At 36.4% G+C, this 15276-nt stretch overlaps 1 protein-coding gene across 7 annotated transcripts in view; it reads right to left on the reverse strand.

Annotated features, from left to right (window-relative positions):
• The window catches only part of C2CD6 (C2 calcium dependent domain containing 6), a 107101-nt gene that overhangs the window by 41190 nt on the left and 50635 nt on the right, over positions 1–15276 (reverse strand). The window lies entirely within an intron of this gene.

Consider the following 15276-nt stretch of genomic DNA (forward strand, 5'->3'; position numbering starts at 1 on the left):
TGACAGGATATCTGCACCCCACTGTTCATAGTAGCAATGTCCACAAAAGGGTCAAAACAGTGGAAGGAGCCACAATGTCCTTCAACAGATGCATGGATAAAGAAGACATGGATATATATATATATATATATATATATATATATATATATATATGGGATATTAATATTAATATATATGGAACATATATATATATATATGGAATATTACTCAGAAAGGATGAATACCTACCATTTACATTGATATGGATAGAACTGGAGGGTATTATGCTGAGTGAAATAAGTCAGTTGGAGAAAGACAATTATCATATGGTTTCACTCATATGTGGAATATAAGAAATAGTGAAAGGGACCATAAGGGAAAGAAGGGAAACTGAGCAGGGAAAAATCGAGAGGAAGACCAACCATGAGAGACTCCTAATTCTGGGAAACAAACGAATGGGTGAAGAAGGGGAGGTGGGTGGGAGAAGGTAACTGGATAAAGGGCATTAAGGAGGGCAACATGATGAGATGAGCACTGACTGTTATTCTATATGTTGGCAAATTGAGTTTAAATAAAATATTTTTTAAAAAAGAAAATCTGTTGGGTCATTAGCTGGCCACTGAGATAATGGAACAGTCCAATGACTAGCCACAAATGACAAGGAATATAGTCTTCACCAAAAAAAAAAAAAAAAAAGGCTTGGATAGGTCCCTAAAGAAACAAATGACTGCTGCCCTCAAAATCAATAGCAGTAACCCCTGGAGAATGAAGAAAATCTAATTACCACAATTGCATTATAATATTCAAAATTCCCAATTTTCAGCAAAAAATTATAAGGCATATGAAAGAAATATAGAAATATAGCCATTCATAGGAGAAAATTAATTGATATAACTTTAGAAAAAACTCAGATGCTGGACTTACTAGACCAAGATTTTTTTTAAAACATTTTTTTAATCTTTATTTATTTATGAGAGTCACAGAGAGAGAGAGAGAGAGGCAGAGACATAGGCAGAGGGAGAAGCAGGCTCCATGCACCGGGAGCCCGATGTGGGATTCGATCCCGGGTCTCCAGGATCGCGCCCTGGGCCAAAGGCAGGCGCCAAACCGCTGCGCCACCGAGGGATCCCTAGACCAAGATTTTTAAACAATTTTCTTAAATGTGCTCAAAGAGCTCAAGAGAACCACAGACAAAGATAAAGGAAATCAAGAAAATGATGTATGAACAAAATGAGAATATAAATAGACAGAAAATATAAAAAAGGAACCAAATAGAAGGATCCAGAGTATCTGAAAGAACTTTGGCACCTTCAGATGTACCAATATACAGAAATCACAGAGAAGAGAAAGTGTTGGAAAGAATTTTTGAAGAAATAATGGCCGAACACTTCCCAAATATGACAAAAGGCATAAATCTACACATCCAAATATGGATGGAGCTTAACATGCTCCAAGGAGGATAAACTTGAAAGAGATACATGCCAAGACATAATATAAATCAAACTACTAAAAGAAAAAGTAAAAACTTAAAAGGAGCAAGAAAGAAGAAACTCATCACATACAAAAATTCTTCAATAAGATTAACAATTTCTCATCAGAAGCTATGTAGGTAAGTAGACAGTAGAATGGCACATTTAAACAGCTGAAAGAAAAACTGTCAACTAGAATTCTATATAACAAGCAAATTATACTTTAAAAATGAATAAGAATTAAAGCATTTCTGGGTTAACAAAAGGTGGGGGTGTTTGCCACTAATATTGCTGCTTTACAAGAAGAAATGCTAAGAAAGTCCTTCAGGCTGGAAACAAAGGACACTAGACAACAACTCAAGCCCATATTAACAAAGAATTCTGGGAAAGGTAATTACATAGGTAAACACAAAAGCCAGTATTATTGTACTTCTGGTTTGTAACTCTTTTTAGTTCCTACATGCTTTTAAAAAATATTTTATTTTTTATTGGACTATAATTGACATATAACATGGTACTACTTTTAGATGCAATTAATATATATATATATATATATATATATATATATATGATATGCAGATCATATGTATATACACCAGAATGATTACCATAAGTTAACATCCATCACCACACAGTTTCTTTTCTGTGATGACTATTTTTATGTCAACAACTTAGCAACTTTCAAATATGCAATAGAGTATTATTAGGTATACTAATCATGCTGTACACTATAGCCCTAGGACCTACTTATAACTGGAAGTTTGTATGTCTTGACCACTTTTACCATTTTTGCCATCCCCTACCTGCCACCTCTGGCAAATACCAATTTGTTCTATGTATCTGTGATTTTGGTTTGTTTCTTCATTTGTAGATTTTATATATATCAGATAATAAAGTATTTCTTTCTCTGACTTATTTCACTTGGCATAACACCCTCAAGGTCTGTCCATGTTGTTGCAAATGGCAAAGTTCTTTCTGTTCTATGGCCAAATAATATTCCATTGTATATATATATATATACAAGTTGTTTATCCAATCATCTGTCAATGGAAAATTCTGTTGTTTCATGTCTTGGCTATTGTAAATAATGCTGCAATGAACATGAAGGGGCAGTTATCTTTTCCAGATAGTGATTTTGTTTTCTTTGGATAAATACCAGAAGTGGAATTGCTGGACTATATGTTAGTTTTAAATTTTTTGAGGAACCTCTATGGTCTTTTCCATAGTGGCTACATCAATTTCTCTCTCTTCCTCTTCCTCCTTCTCCTACTACCCTTTCCTCCCTCCCTTTCTCTTTCTCCTTATTCTTTTGTAATCTCTACGCCCAACGTGGGGCTCAAATTCACAACCCCAAGATCAAGAGTAACATGCTCTTCTGACTGAGCCAGCCAGGTGCATTCTACTTATTTATTATTCTTTTCTGTGATAAGAACACTTAAGATATACCCTCCTAGCAAATTTTTAAGTAAACAATACAGTATTATTAACTACTGGCATTGTGTTGTACAATACATTTCCAGAACTCATTTATCTTGTATAACCTAAACTTTGTACCCATTGATGAATACCTGTTTTTCTCCTCCAAACCCTGGCAGCCACTATTTCATTCTGTTTCTATGAGTTTGAGTATTTTAGATTCAGCATATGTTATCATACAATATTTGCTCTCTGTCTTGCTTACTTCACCTAGCATAAAGTACTCCAGGTTTATATTGTTACAAAAAAGAATTTTCTTCTTCCTCATATTAATATTCCATTGTATGTATATACCAAATTTCCTTTATCCTTCAGTAGACACTCAGGTTGCCTCCATGTCTTGACTATTGTAAATAATGCTGTAATTAACCTATAATTAACATGAGAATACAGATATCCTGGTTTCAATTCCTTTGGATATACACCCAGAAGTGGGATTCCTGGATCATATGTTAATTCTATTTTTAGTTTTTTGAGGAACCTCCATACATTTTTTCTAATGTGACTATACAAATTTGCATTTTCATTAACAATGTATAAGAGTTCCCTTTTCTCCATAGCCTTACCAGTATTTATCATATTTTCTTTAGTTGGTTTTAGATAAATGCCAGCATAGCCGGTATGAGGTAAGATCTCATAGTGGTTTTGATTTGTAGTTCCTTGATGATTAACGATGTTAAACACCTTTTCATATACTGGCTGGTCATTTGTATATCTTCCTTCTAGAAATGCCTAATCAGTTCCTCTGCTCATTTCAAAAATCAAGTTATTTGGGTTTCTATGCTATTGAGTCATAGGAGTTTCTTATATATTTTAGATATTAACACTTTATCAGATATGGCTTATAAATATGTTCTCACATTCCATAGTTTACTTTTTCATTTTGTTGGTTGTTAGCTACAGTAATCAAGCCAGTATAGTACTGGCATAAAAAAAACACATACAGAATAGACAGCCCAGAAATAAATCCACACATATATGGTCACCTGATCTTTGAAAAGGGTGCCAAGTATGGGGACACGATAATCGCTTCAATTAATTGTGTTGGGAAAACTGGATATCCACAAGAATGAAATTGGACCTTTGTTTCAGAGCATACACATACAAAAAAAAACTCAAAATGGACTGAACACTAAACCTTAAGATGTGAAACCATAAAACTCCTAGATATTAACAAAAATTCTCAACATTGCTTTTTTAGTGTTTTTTTTTTTTTTTTGATATGAAACCAAAAGCACAGCCAGCAAAAGCAAAAATAGACAAGTGGGATTACATCAAAGTAAAATTCCCTATATCCTTTAATTACATATTCTCTAATGTTTGGAAGCAGTATTCATTATATGTCCACCATATCAAGTTATTATGTCCACATTTTTACATCCTCACTAAAGTTTTTGCTTGCTAGCTCTATTAACACAAATATTAATCTTAAAAAGAACAGATTAAATTATCTCATTTTAATTGTGAATTTGTCAATTTCTATTTGAAATTGTTATTTTTAGCTGTGTATATTTTGAAATTATATCAATGGTTATGTCTACTTAGTGAATTTTTCTTGCTTTAAGTAATTATGTAGGAACTCTCTATTCTCCAAATAATTGTATTTGTTTTAAAAATGAGTATTAATTTTTTATCAATAGTGATATATCAGCTTTCCTTTGGTTAGTATTTGTTCATTTTTTTCTCTTTAGTTTCACCCTTTCTGACCCTTAAGTTTTACATGTGTCTGTGGTCTTCAGTGCAGTCTCAAAATATTTTAAAAGGTGGCTTTCACTTACAAATTTATTGTAACTCACATGTTTTGTTTTTCCTATTAAAATGTTTTTTTCCCCTGAGATCCTTTTGTACTCCTTTCCTGTATTGTATGAAATTGGATAGGTTTTTATATTTTTTCCCTTTCTACCAGTTTTGAAGGAATATATATTTTTTTAAATAATTTTTTCCTTCAATTTTATCACATATTTTTTATTTTTTTGAATGGTCATTTTAAGTAAGTGTAGAATTCTAGGTTTAGTGTTTTCTCAGTATTTACTATTCCTTTGTCCTCTACTTTTGCTTTTCACAGTTTAGGTTCTCTGGGAGGGAAACTGTGATGGAAATGTATGTTTAGGACATGCATTAGAGCGTACTATTGGGACCAACATCTGAGGAAGGGAGAGTAAAGAAACAGGATGGAAAGAAGAGATAGATGTTGACCTGCAATGTAGTCCCAATCATGGCCTCAGCAGACCCTGTAGGGAGTCCTAAAGTTGAGATGGCTCTAAAGAGTTTTTCCAATTTGGGGCAAAGGGGTTGAACACTTTACTTCTGGATTGATTTATCGTTGGATGCTGGCTGTCTCTATAAGAAGAATGACCTGAACAAGCTCAAAGCGAAGGGCCCAGAAGTATACTCTACTTCTAATAGGAAAAAACCTGAAAAGTTAATTGGAAAAGAGCGTGAATACAAGAAAGGGTAATGTGTTTGGGTCAATCATTCATTCTACCAAAGTCCATCTTCTTGGCCATAATTATTCATTTTGTACCATAATTATTCATACCTTTCTCAAATATAAAATATGCTTACTACCATTCAAGCTCTCCTAAAGCTTCATTCAACCACAGCATTGGGCTTAAAATACAAGTCTAGATACAACTCCCTTGAATTACTCTTATGAACCACAAGCAAATTATCAGTCTCTCTTAATCATACATTAGTGGGAGAGAGATAGAATAATGAAAATAAATATTCCTATTTGAAAAAAAAAAGAAAGACAAAGAGGAGCATGGGAAGATGGCAGAGGAGGAGGATGCTAAGCTCACCTCATCCCATGGATACATCTAGATAACAACAATTTCAGTGAAACTAAGCCAGAACACCCCCAAAGTGGCCAAATATATTCTCAGTTAATCACAGAGAAGAGGCCTCATTAAAAAGGGTAGATGGCACAGACATCTACATACCCAGAGAGACTAGCCACAAAAAAGGGGGGGGGGGAGGACACCACAAGCACAGAGAAGAGAGGAATAGATCCCATACTACGTACCCCAGGCAAGGGGAACTACTAGTACTTGAAAGATGAGTCCTTATAACATTTTGCTTCAAAAATCAGAGGGCCTTAACTTTACAACTTTTTAAAAGGTTGTCACTTTTCTATTTGTATAGTTCCAGCCATTCTTTTCTTACATCTCAGGTTGAATTCATAGATGTTCAAGATGATTTGATAATTATCTAGCTAAATTAAGGGGACCAGATGAAACAAGGATCCCCTACTCTTCTTCCATCTTGCCTTCTCCCTTTTCACCAGTAAGGATGATTTTAGCTGTTGGCGTGATATATTTTGACCTCTATTATGTTGAAGTAAATTTCTTCCATACCCAATTTCTTATTTTATCATGAAAGAATGCTATATTTTGTCAAGTGTTTTTCTTCATCTATTGAGATCATATAATTTTATCTTTAACTCTGTTAATGTGGAATATCAAATTTACTGATTTGCATATATTGAACCTCTGTGCATCCCAAGGATAAATCCCACATGATCATGATATGTGATCCCTTTAATATGCTATTGGATTCAGCTGGCTAAGATTTTGTTGAGAATATTTGCATCTATAATCATCAGGGATATCAGTTTATAGTTTCCTTTTCTTGTAGTGTCTTTATGTGGCTTTGGTACCAGAGTTATGTTGATCTTGTAAGATGAGTTTGGGAGTTTCTTCCAATTTAATTTTTTGGAAGACTTTGAGAAGGATTTTTATTCACTCTTCTTTAAGTGTTTGGTGGAACTTATCAGTAAAACCATCTGGTCCTGGACTTTTCTTTGTTGGGAGGGTTTATTAATCTTCTTTCTCATTTGTCTATTCAGATTTGCCATTTATTCATGATTCAGTTTAAGTTATATGTTTCTAGGAATTAGTTTATTTCTCCTAGGTAATCCAATTTGTTGGTATATAATTGTTCACAAGAGTTTCTTATGAATCTATGTATTTCTGTGATATCAATTGTAACATCTCTTTCAATTCCAATTTTGAGTCATCTTTCCTTTTTTCTTAATGGTTCTACCTAAAGATTTTTTACTTTTTTTAAAAAAAGATTTTATTTATTTATTCATGAAACACAGAAAGAGAAGCAGAGACATAGGCAGAGGGAGAAGTGGGATCCTTGCAAGGAGCCCGATGCAGGACTCAATCTCCAGACCCAGGATCACACCTTGAGCCAAAGGCAGATGCTCAACTGCTGAGCCACCCAGGAGTCCTAGATTTCTTGTTATCTCTTTAAAAACCTGCTCTTAGTTCCATTTAATTTTTCTGGTTTCTACTTATTTTTTTCTCTGATCTTTCTTATTTCCTTCTTTCTGCTAACTTTGGCCTTAGTTTGTTGTTTTTCTAGTTCCTTGAGGCATAAAGTTAGGTGCTTTATTTGCAATTTCTCTTTTTTTCTTAATATAGGCATTTATCACATGTTTAATTGGGTCAAACTGTGGATCTCTTTTTTAGCATATGTTTATTTCCTCTCTTGCATCTAGATTTTCCTGTTTCTTTTTCTTCTTCTCTTTCTTCATCTCCTACTCCTCCTTCTCCTGCTTCTTCTCTTTGGTAAGACTATTTCTCATCTAATTCTATAATACCAGTCTAAATTGGATATCAAAAGTAAAGACAGGGCACCTAGGTGGCTCAGTTGGTTAAGTGTCTGATTTCTGCTCAGGTCATGATCTCAGGTCCTGGGATTAAGCTCTGCATCAGGCTCTCTGCTCAGCAGTGAGTGTAACCCTTTGCAGTCAATTAGTGAGCACATATGAAAGCTGGCTTGATTCTACTGGAGTGGGAAAAAGCACAGAAACTTGAGCATTCAATTCTGCCCTCAGGGAAGCCAATGGAAGGCTGTCAGCACCCATCCTGGCTTTACAAAATCAAGAGAATGCATACAATCTTAAGAATTTGCCCCTCAAAAAAAATTGCCCCTCCCCACCCCCCACCACCCAAGAAGAAACAAATGTTGAGCAGACTATCCACTGAAAAGGTCTAAGAAAGCCTGAGAATCCCTGCCAAGGCTGACAGAAGCTATTACTCTCCCTAAGCCAGGCAGTAAAAACTGGAGGAGGTGATTGCTTCTGCACAGAAAATGAAGCAATCAACAAAACTAAAAGACAACCTACAGAAATGAAGAATATATTTGTAAATGACATATCCAATACAGGGTTAGTATCCAAAATATATAAAGAGCTTATAAAACTCAACACCCCAAAAACAAATAATCTAATTAAAAATGAGAAGACATAAAAAAAAAAATAAAAATGAGAAGACATGAGACATTTCTCCAAAAAAGACACATGATTGGTGAACAGACGCATGAAAAGATGCCCACATCACTCATCACCAGGGAAATGCAAATCAAAACCATAATGAGATATCACCTTACACCTGTGAGACTAGTTAAATTAAAAACCACAAGAAACAAGTGTTGGCAAGGATGTGGAGAAAAAGGAACCTTCTGCATTGCTGGATATGTAAACTGATGCAGTCACTGTGGAAGACAGTATGGAGGTTCCTCAAAAAATTAAAAATAGAACTACTCTGTAATCCAGTAATTGCCCTACTGGATATTTTCCCAAAGAATATGAAATCATTAATTCAAAGAGATATATGTACCTTATATTTATTGCAGCATTATTTATAATAACCAAATAATGAAAATAGCCTAAATGTCCATCAATAGATGAATCGATAAAGATGTGAGATATATAAAATGGAATATTATTCAGCCATAAAAAATAACGAAATCTTGCCATTTGCCACACGTGGATGGATCTGAAATGTATAATGCTAAATGAAATCAGAGAAAAATAAATATGATTTTACTCATATGGAATTTAAGAATTAAAACAAATGAACAAAGGGAAAAAGAGAGACAAACCAAAAAACAGACTCTTAACTATAGAGAACAAACAGATGGTTACCAAAAGGGAGGTAGGTGGGTGGATGGGTAAAATAGATGAAGGTAATTAAAAGTATACTTATCTTGATGAGCACGGAGTCATATATAGAATTTTTTTTAAAGATTTTATTTATTCATGACAGACACAGAAAGAGAGGCAGAGACACAGGCAGAGAAAGAGGGAGAATCAGGCTCCATGCAGGGAGCCTGATGCGGGACTCAACCCCTGGTCTCCAGGATCACACCCTGGGCTGAAGTCGGCACCAAACCGCTGGGCCACCAGGGCTGCCAAAATTTTTTAATCATATTGTACACCTGAAACTAATATAACACTGTATGTTAATTATACTGGAATTAAAATAAAATTCAAATTTAAAAAAATTAAGTGTAATAAGGAATCCACTTGGTCTTGAGAAAGAACAAACGAAAAAAGAAAGAATGAACAAAAGAAAAAAGGAAGAAAGAAGGAAGGAGTAGCACACGAGATGAGCACTGGGTATTATACTATATGTTGGCAAATTGAATTTACATTAAAAAATTAAAAAAATAAAATTAAAAAAAGAAAGAAGTTATCCAGAAGACAAAAAAGAAAACGAATGAAGAAAGTGAAGAAAGCCTATGTGAATTATGGAGTACCATCAAGTCAAACAATTTACATATCACTGGAGTCCCATAAGAACAGAGAGAAAAGGGCAGAAAGTATATTTAAAGAAATGAATGAAAAATTTCCAAATTTGGGGAGAATTTTGGACATATATGAAGTTCATAGGTCTTCAGAGAAATTCAACCCAAAAAGATTTTTCTAAGACACACTGTAATAAAACTTCCATTATCAAAGACAAAGAGGGTATTTTAAAACAGCAAGAGAAAAACAATTCCTCACATACAAGAGACCCCCTATAAGGTTATCAGAGAGACCCTGCCAGCCAGCAGAGGACTACATTCAAGTGCTGAAAGAAAAAAGCCTGCCAACCAATAATATTTTACTCAGCAAAACTGTCCTTTGAAATGAAATAGACTTTCCCAGAGAAACAGAAGATAAGGGAATTTATCACCATTAAACCTGCTTTTCAAAAAATGCTGAAAGTAGTTCTTCAAAATGAAATAAAAGGATGCTAAGAAAAACATATGAAAATATAAACCATACTGGTAATAGTTATACAGTCAAAATCAGAATAGTCTAACATTGTAATATGATTGTATATTATCACTTAACTCTAGTATAAAGGTTAAAGGACAAACTACTAAAAATAACTATTTAATAATTTGCTAATGGATTCACAGTATTAAAAGAGGTAAATTGTGACAAAAGAATGAAATAGGACCACTTCCTTACACTATACACAAAAATAAATTCAAAATGGATTAAAGACCTAAATGTGAGACATGACACCAAAAAAAAAAAAAAATCCTAGAGAGCACAGGCAGTGATTTCTTTGACATTAGCCACAGCAACTTCTTTCTAGATATGTCCCCAGAGGCAAGGGAAACAAATGCAAAAATACACTACTGGGACTACATCAAAATAAAAAGTTTCAGTGCAGTGAAGGAAACAATCAACAAAACTAAAAGGCAGCCTACAGAATAGGAAAAGATATTTGGAAATGATGTATTTGATAAAGGGCTAGTATCCAAAATACATACATAACTTATAAAACTCAATGCCCAAAAAAACAAATAATCCAATTTATAAATGGGCAGAAGACATCAATAGATATTTCTCCAAAGAAGATATACAGATGGCTGACAAACACATGAAAAGATGCTCAACATCACTCATCACCAGGGAAATACAAATTAAAACTACAATGAGATACCACCTCACACCTCTTAGAATGACTAAAATCAACAACACATGAAACAACATGTGTTACCAAATATGCAGAGAAAAAGGAACACTTGTGCACTTTTGGTGGGAATACAAACTGATGCAGCCACTGTGGAAAACCGTAGAGAGGCTCCTCAGAAAGTTAAAAATAGAACTACCCTATGATCTAGCAATAGTACTACTGAGTATTTACACAAAGAATACAAAAGGATACATGCACCCTGATGTCTACAGCAGCATTGTCTACAGTAGCCAAATTATGGAAGCTGACTGATGAATGGATAAACAAGATGTGGTGTGTGTGGGTGTGTACACACCCACACACAGTGGAATATTACTCAGGCATAAAGAAGAGTAAAATCTTGCAATTTACAATGATGTGGATGTAGCTGAAGTCATCTGACTGGACTGAAAGTAATACCATAACCTGGAAAAGTATCAACCAATTACCACCAAAGATGTCTCAAAGTCCGATGCTAGGAGCAGGTGGGATACTTGTAATATAAGCTCTCCTATCACAAGACAAATGGGTCAACATTTGGCAGGAATCAAGTTGGGCATGCAGTGGCAGCCTCTAAACTTCACCAAAGTTGACTACTTTGGGCCCAGCTATGAAGGTGGGCAGTATCATGAAAAATCCAGGCAATAATTGTGGCAATCTGCGGAGTAGAGGCTAAATCAGCAGCTTGATTCCAGCTAGTCTCACTAAGAACATGCCTTTATTGATCACATCTACAGAAGTGACCCAGATGGTTATTTTCATAGTAGCAATTTGGTTCTTAGTTTGCAGCCCCAAAGAGGAGTGTAATCCAGCAGTCTGTGGTTTTCCAAATGACAAACCAGGCAGCTAAGCCATTGACAATAGCCCAAAAGTAAGTAAAAATATAACAAGGCTCTTAAGAATAGTACTGGACAGAGTTCTGCCCAACAAAGTCAGGTAATCATATCCATTATTGCTTCTGCATACCTGGCCCTTAAACAGCCACAGTAACTCACTGACACCATCAGGTTTCAGCTTAGCTGAACCATCAATGAACTTTGCCTAGGCATTTAGGGCCACCTCTGTGAATCCGGGGCTCCACTGAGCCATTGACTTTGCTTCAGGTGCCAAAATAGGGGATAAGTTTAGGGCCAAAACCAGTGGCGGATACTTTTCATGCAAAACCAAAAAGATGCTAGGACCAAGTCAGATGTACCTCTTAACATACTACTACCATTTGGCCAGCAAAATCTACTGGTTTAGACCCCACTCAAAGCATGTTGAATGCCTAAATGAGGTATATACAGTCTCTCATACCCAGAGTTAAAAAAAAAATGCTGAGCATCCTTTTGGTGACAGGTAGTTGAAGAGACTGCCCTTTTTCTTTGACTGCCAAAGGAACTGAGTGCTGTGAATCTGTCCAGAGTCCCAAGAGAATCTACTTGGCAAGCAGACTCTTGGATTTTTCAGGGTTTATCAGCTACCCCTGATGGTCAACCAGAGCCAATGAGATGGAGGCTTTTGACTTGCTAACCAACAGAACATCTTTAGAAATCAGAGGGTGGAGGCACTCATATAAATCCTGATCCGCCACCCACCTGTGGCAAATGACAAGAACTTTTGTACCTGTGGCAATAACCCTGAATGGAAGACTGTCTTCTGACAAATTATGAGTATTTACAGTATAAGCATGCAACACATTAATTTCATTTCATAAGGTTAGTAATGAGAACTATAACAGTATATTCAATCAGCAGTGAGGGCCCTACCCATAAGGTCACTCTTAAGTTTGTCCCCACTGCAACTTTTGCCCAAACCCAGTCAGTTGATTTCAGGTATCTTTTCTCCTCCTATAACACAAACTCCCCTGCATGTTAGTGGCTACACCAGCCAAAATCAGGAGATTGTTATTTCCAAAGTAGGAACACTGGAAAAACAAGGGTGTGAGGAAGGCTAGCCTGTGAGGGACATCTAGAGCAATTAGAAGGCTTTTGGTTTTTTGGTGTTTTTTGTTTTTTGTTTTTTTTTTTAGTAGGCTCCATGCCCAGTGTGGAGCCCAAAGCGAGGCTTGAACTCATGACCCTGAGATCAAGACCTGAGCTGAGATCAAGAGTCAGATACTTATCTGACTGAGCCACGCAGGTGCTCCTAGAAGGCAAGACTTCTGCTTTATTTTGGCACTTTACCTTATCTCAGGGTTGGTACCCCCTCTTCCCTCATACACTGCCTTGCTTTCAGAGTGTGCCTGGGCTCAGTAGCTCAGACCCACTCACTGGTAGAAAGTAGCAGGCTAGTAGGTACCCTGGCTAAGTGTGAAAGTCATATGCAAACTGGCTTCATCCTTTGTCAGTGGTATGGAAAGGGTGGTACTGGCAGCGTACAAGACAGCATACCAAGTGCCATCAGTCTTGTGTAGTGGATACAGTTATAATCACAATACCTGAAACGGCAGGGATATAGAGGAAACAATTGGATTCAGAGTGATAACTCTAAGTCTCCAACTTCATTAGCAAATTCACTGGCCATATAGGGATGTGGTATTGAGATAATGCAGCTTTCCCTGCTCCTTTAAGTCCTCAATGAAGGCTGTGATTTCCCCTTTCCTTCTAGGATTCTAGTGTGTTTCTGTTAGACCATCTGAAAGAGCACAAGGAGACAATTTACAATCTGAGTAGCAATACATGTCCCACCAGCACTTCTCTACCTGTAGCTCTGTGGAATGGAGACAGATAAGTACGAATATAATAGTTCCTACTACATATTCAGATGTGGAAAACAACAGTACACTGAACTTCCCTAAAAAGACTCATCCAAAAGGTTATATTAGTTCCCTTCCCCATTGTGAACCCTGCCCAAATCCTGCAAGTTGAATCCAACTAAGTTTTCCTTCCATAGGTAGAGACTTGTACATTCATAACCAACAAAGCCAGAAACGGTTGGGTCCCTACCCTCCCTGAAATTCCCCCAGAAAACTTCGATGGCAGTATAGAACCTTATATCCCCTTTTAGGGACAGGGAGATCTTGGCTCCATCTTTAATCATGTTTCTCTTTAAAGCCTTTAGGATGAGGTTAAGAGGGAAAGGAAGTGTCATGGGGTTCAGAAGAAGGCAACTCCAGGCCATCTAACAAGACTTCACGTTTATTTTCAGTTTTGAGTGGTGTAGCAGCAATTCATAGTTCAATCAAATGAACTTCTAATGTTGCTGGTTTACCCAACACTATATATCAGGCAACAAGGTCTTCATAGCTGACACCTTTATTTCACCTTTGGGAATTATTTGACTTGAGAGCTGTAGTCACATTCCTTCTGTATAGGTCCATGAGGTTTGTTGTGTTGTCAGGTAACTAACTTGGCTTGCACAGTAGTGACCTACTTAGAGGAGTCCACTTCAAACCAGGGCATCTGCTGTCCCGTTACTATGATGACATCTCATAAATTCTTCCTGGCTTCAATATCAGGGTTAAAGGAGTTTTCCAAGGCACCAGAGCTGACTTCAAGAATTTATATTTCTTTGGGTCCGTTTTTTGGGTCAGTGGATCACTCTCATCAGCTCTGTGTACACAATCAGGGCAATAAATGCCTCCAAACTAGTCACTACCTATTATGGTTTCCACCAGGGTTTTTCTGTCTCAGGATAATCTCCCCAAGAGGGCCAAACTGCCTTTTAGCAGCCAGAACTCATGATAAAAAAACTCAGATCTCTTACTAATTGTTTTGGAATGTATGTAAGATTATCACCATATACTGCAGCTGTACTTAGCCATGAGATGGCCCAGTCATTGCCGTCCTTCCTTTATAGGCATCTTCATCTCCCAAGAAAACCAGACAAAGTTCTAATGCTTTAGTTGGTTTCTATCCATAACAGTTATAAATTTCCATCCTCTCATCCTCAGTATAGGTAGGCACCACCGTAACTGTTGTCAAAGAGCAGAATCTTCTGCTTACTCAGGACTGATCTTAGTAATAATTATTAACATAGGACAGACATTGAGGGGGATCATCAGATTGGCAAGGAAGTCTCCCTATCTGGAGGATGATTAGCAACAACCAGGGCACTGTTCACACAGCTGTTTCTAAGCCTACTTCCTAACTCTTAACTTATAATCATCTCTCTAATAGTCTAGAATAAAGGACTGTTTATTACCTGATCAATCATACTATTCGGTCATCACTTTCCACCAGTTCCCATGGGCTTACTTTAAATGCAACTGATCAGACCACAAGGTCCCAGCAGTCCTTCATCTTTCAGAAAGCCATGTTTGTCAATAACCCATCTTGTCACCAAGCTGTCAAGAATGTACCCTGCTTGTAAGCTAACTAGTTAGCCTGCCACAGTTTCATGAAGGCTGATAGAAGAAATGAACTTCCTGGGTCATAAGCTAAAGTTTATTACTCACAGCAACCACATTAGCCAGAATATAAGCATTTTTACACAGTTCCTCAAGCCCAGATTCCCAAGATAATACAAAGTGGATAAAATAACAAGATTACATGCAATTAATAGGTGGGAGTCATGGAGCTCGGGCCACTCAGCAGAAGCTATAGATATGAAGGAAAATTCATTGCCAGAACCACAGCACCAAAGCAGGTACAAAATATCATCATGAGACTAATAATATCTACCTG

The sequence above is a fragment of the Vulpes lagopus genome, chromosome 22 (assembly GCF_018345385.1).
Source record: "Vulpes lagopus strain Blue_001 chromosome 22, ASM1834538v1, whole genome shotgun sequence".
Classification (NCBI taxonomy): Eukaryota; Metazoa; Chordata; class Mammalia; order Carnivora; family Canidae; genus Vulpes; species Vulpes lagopus.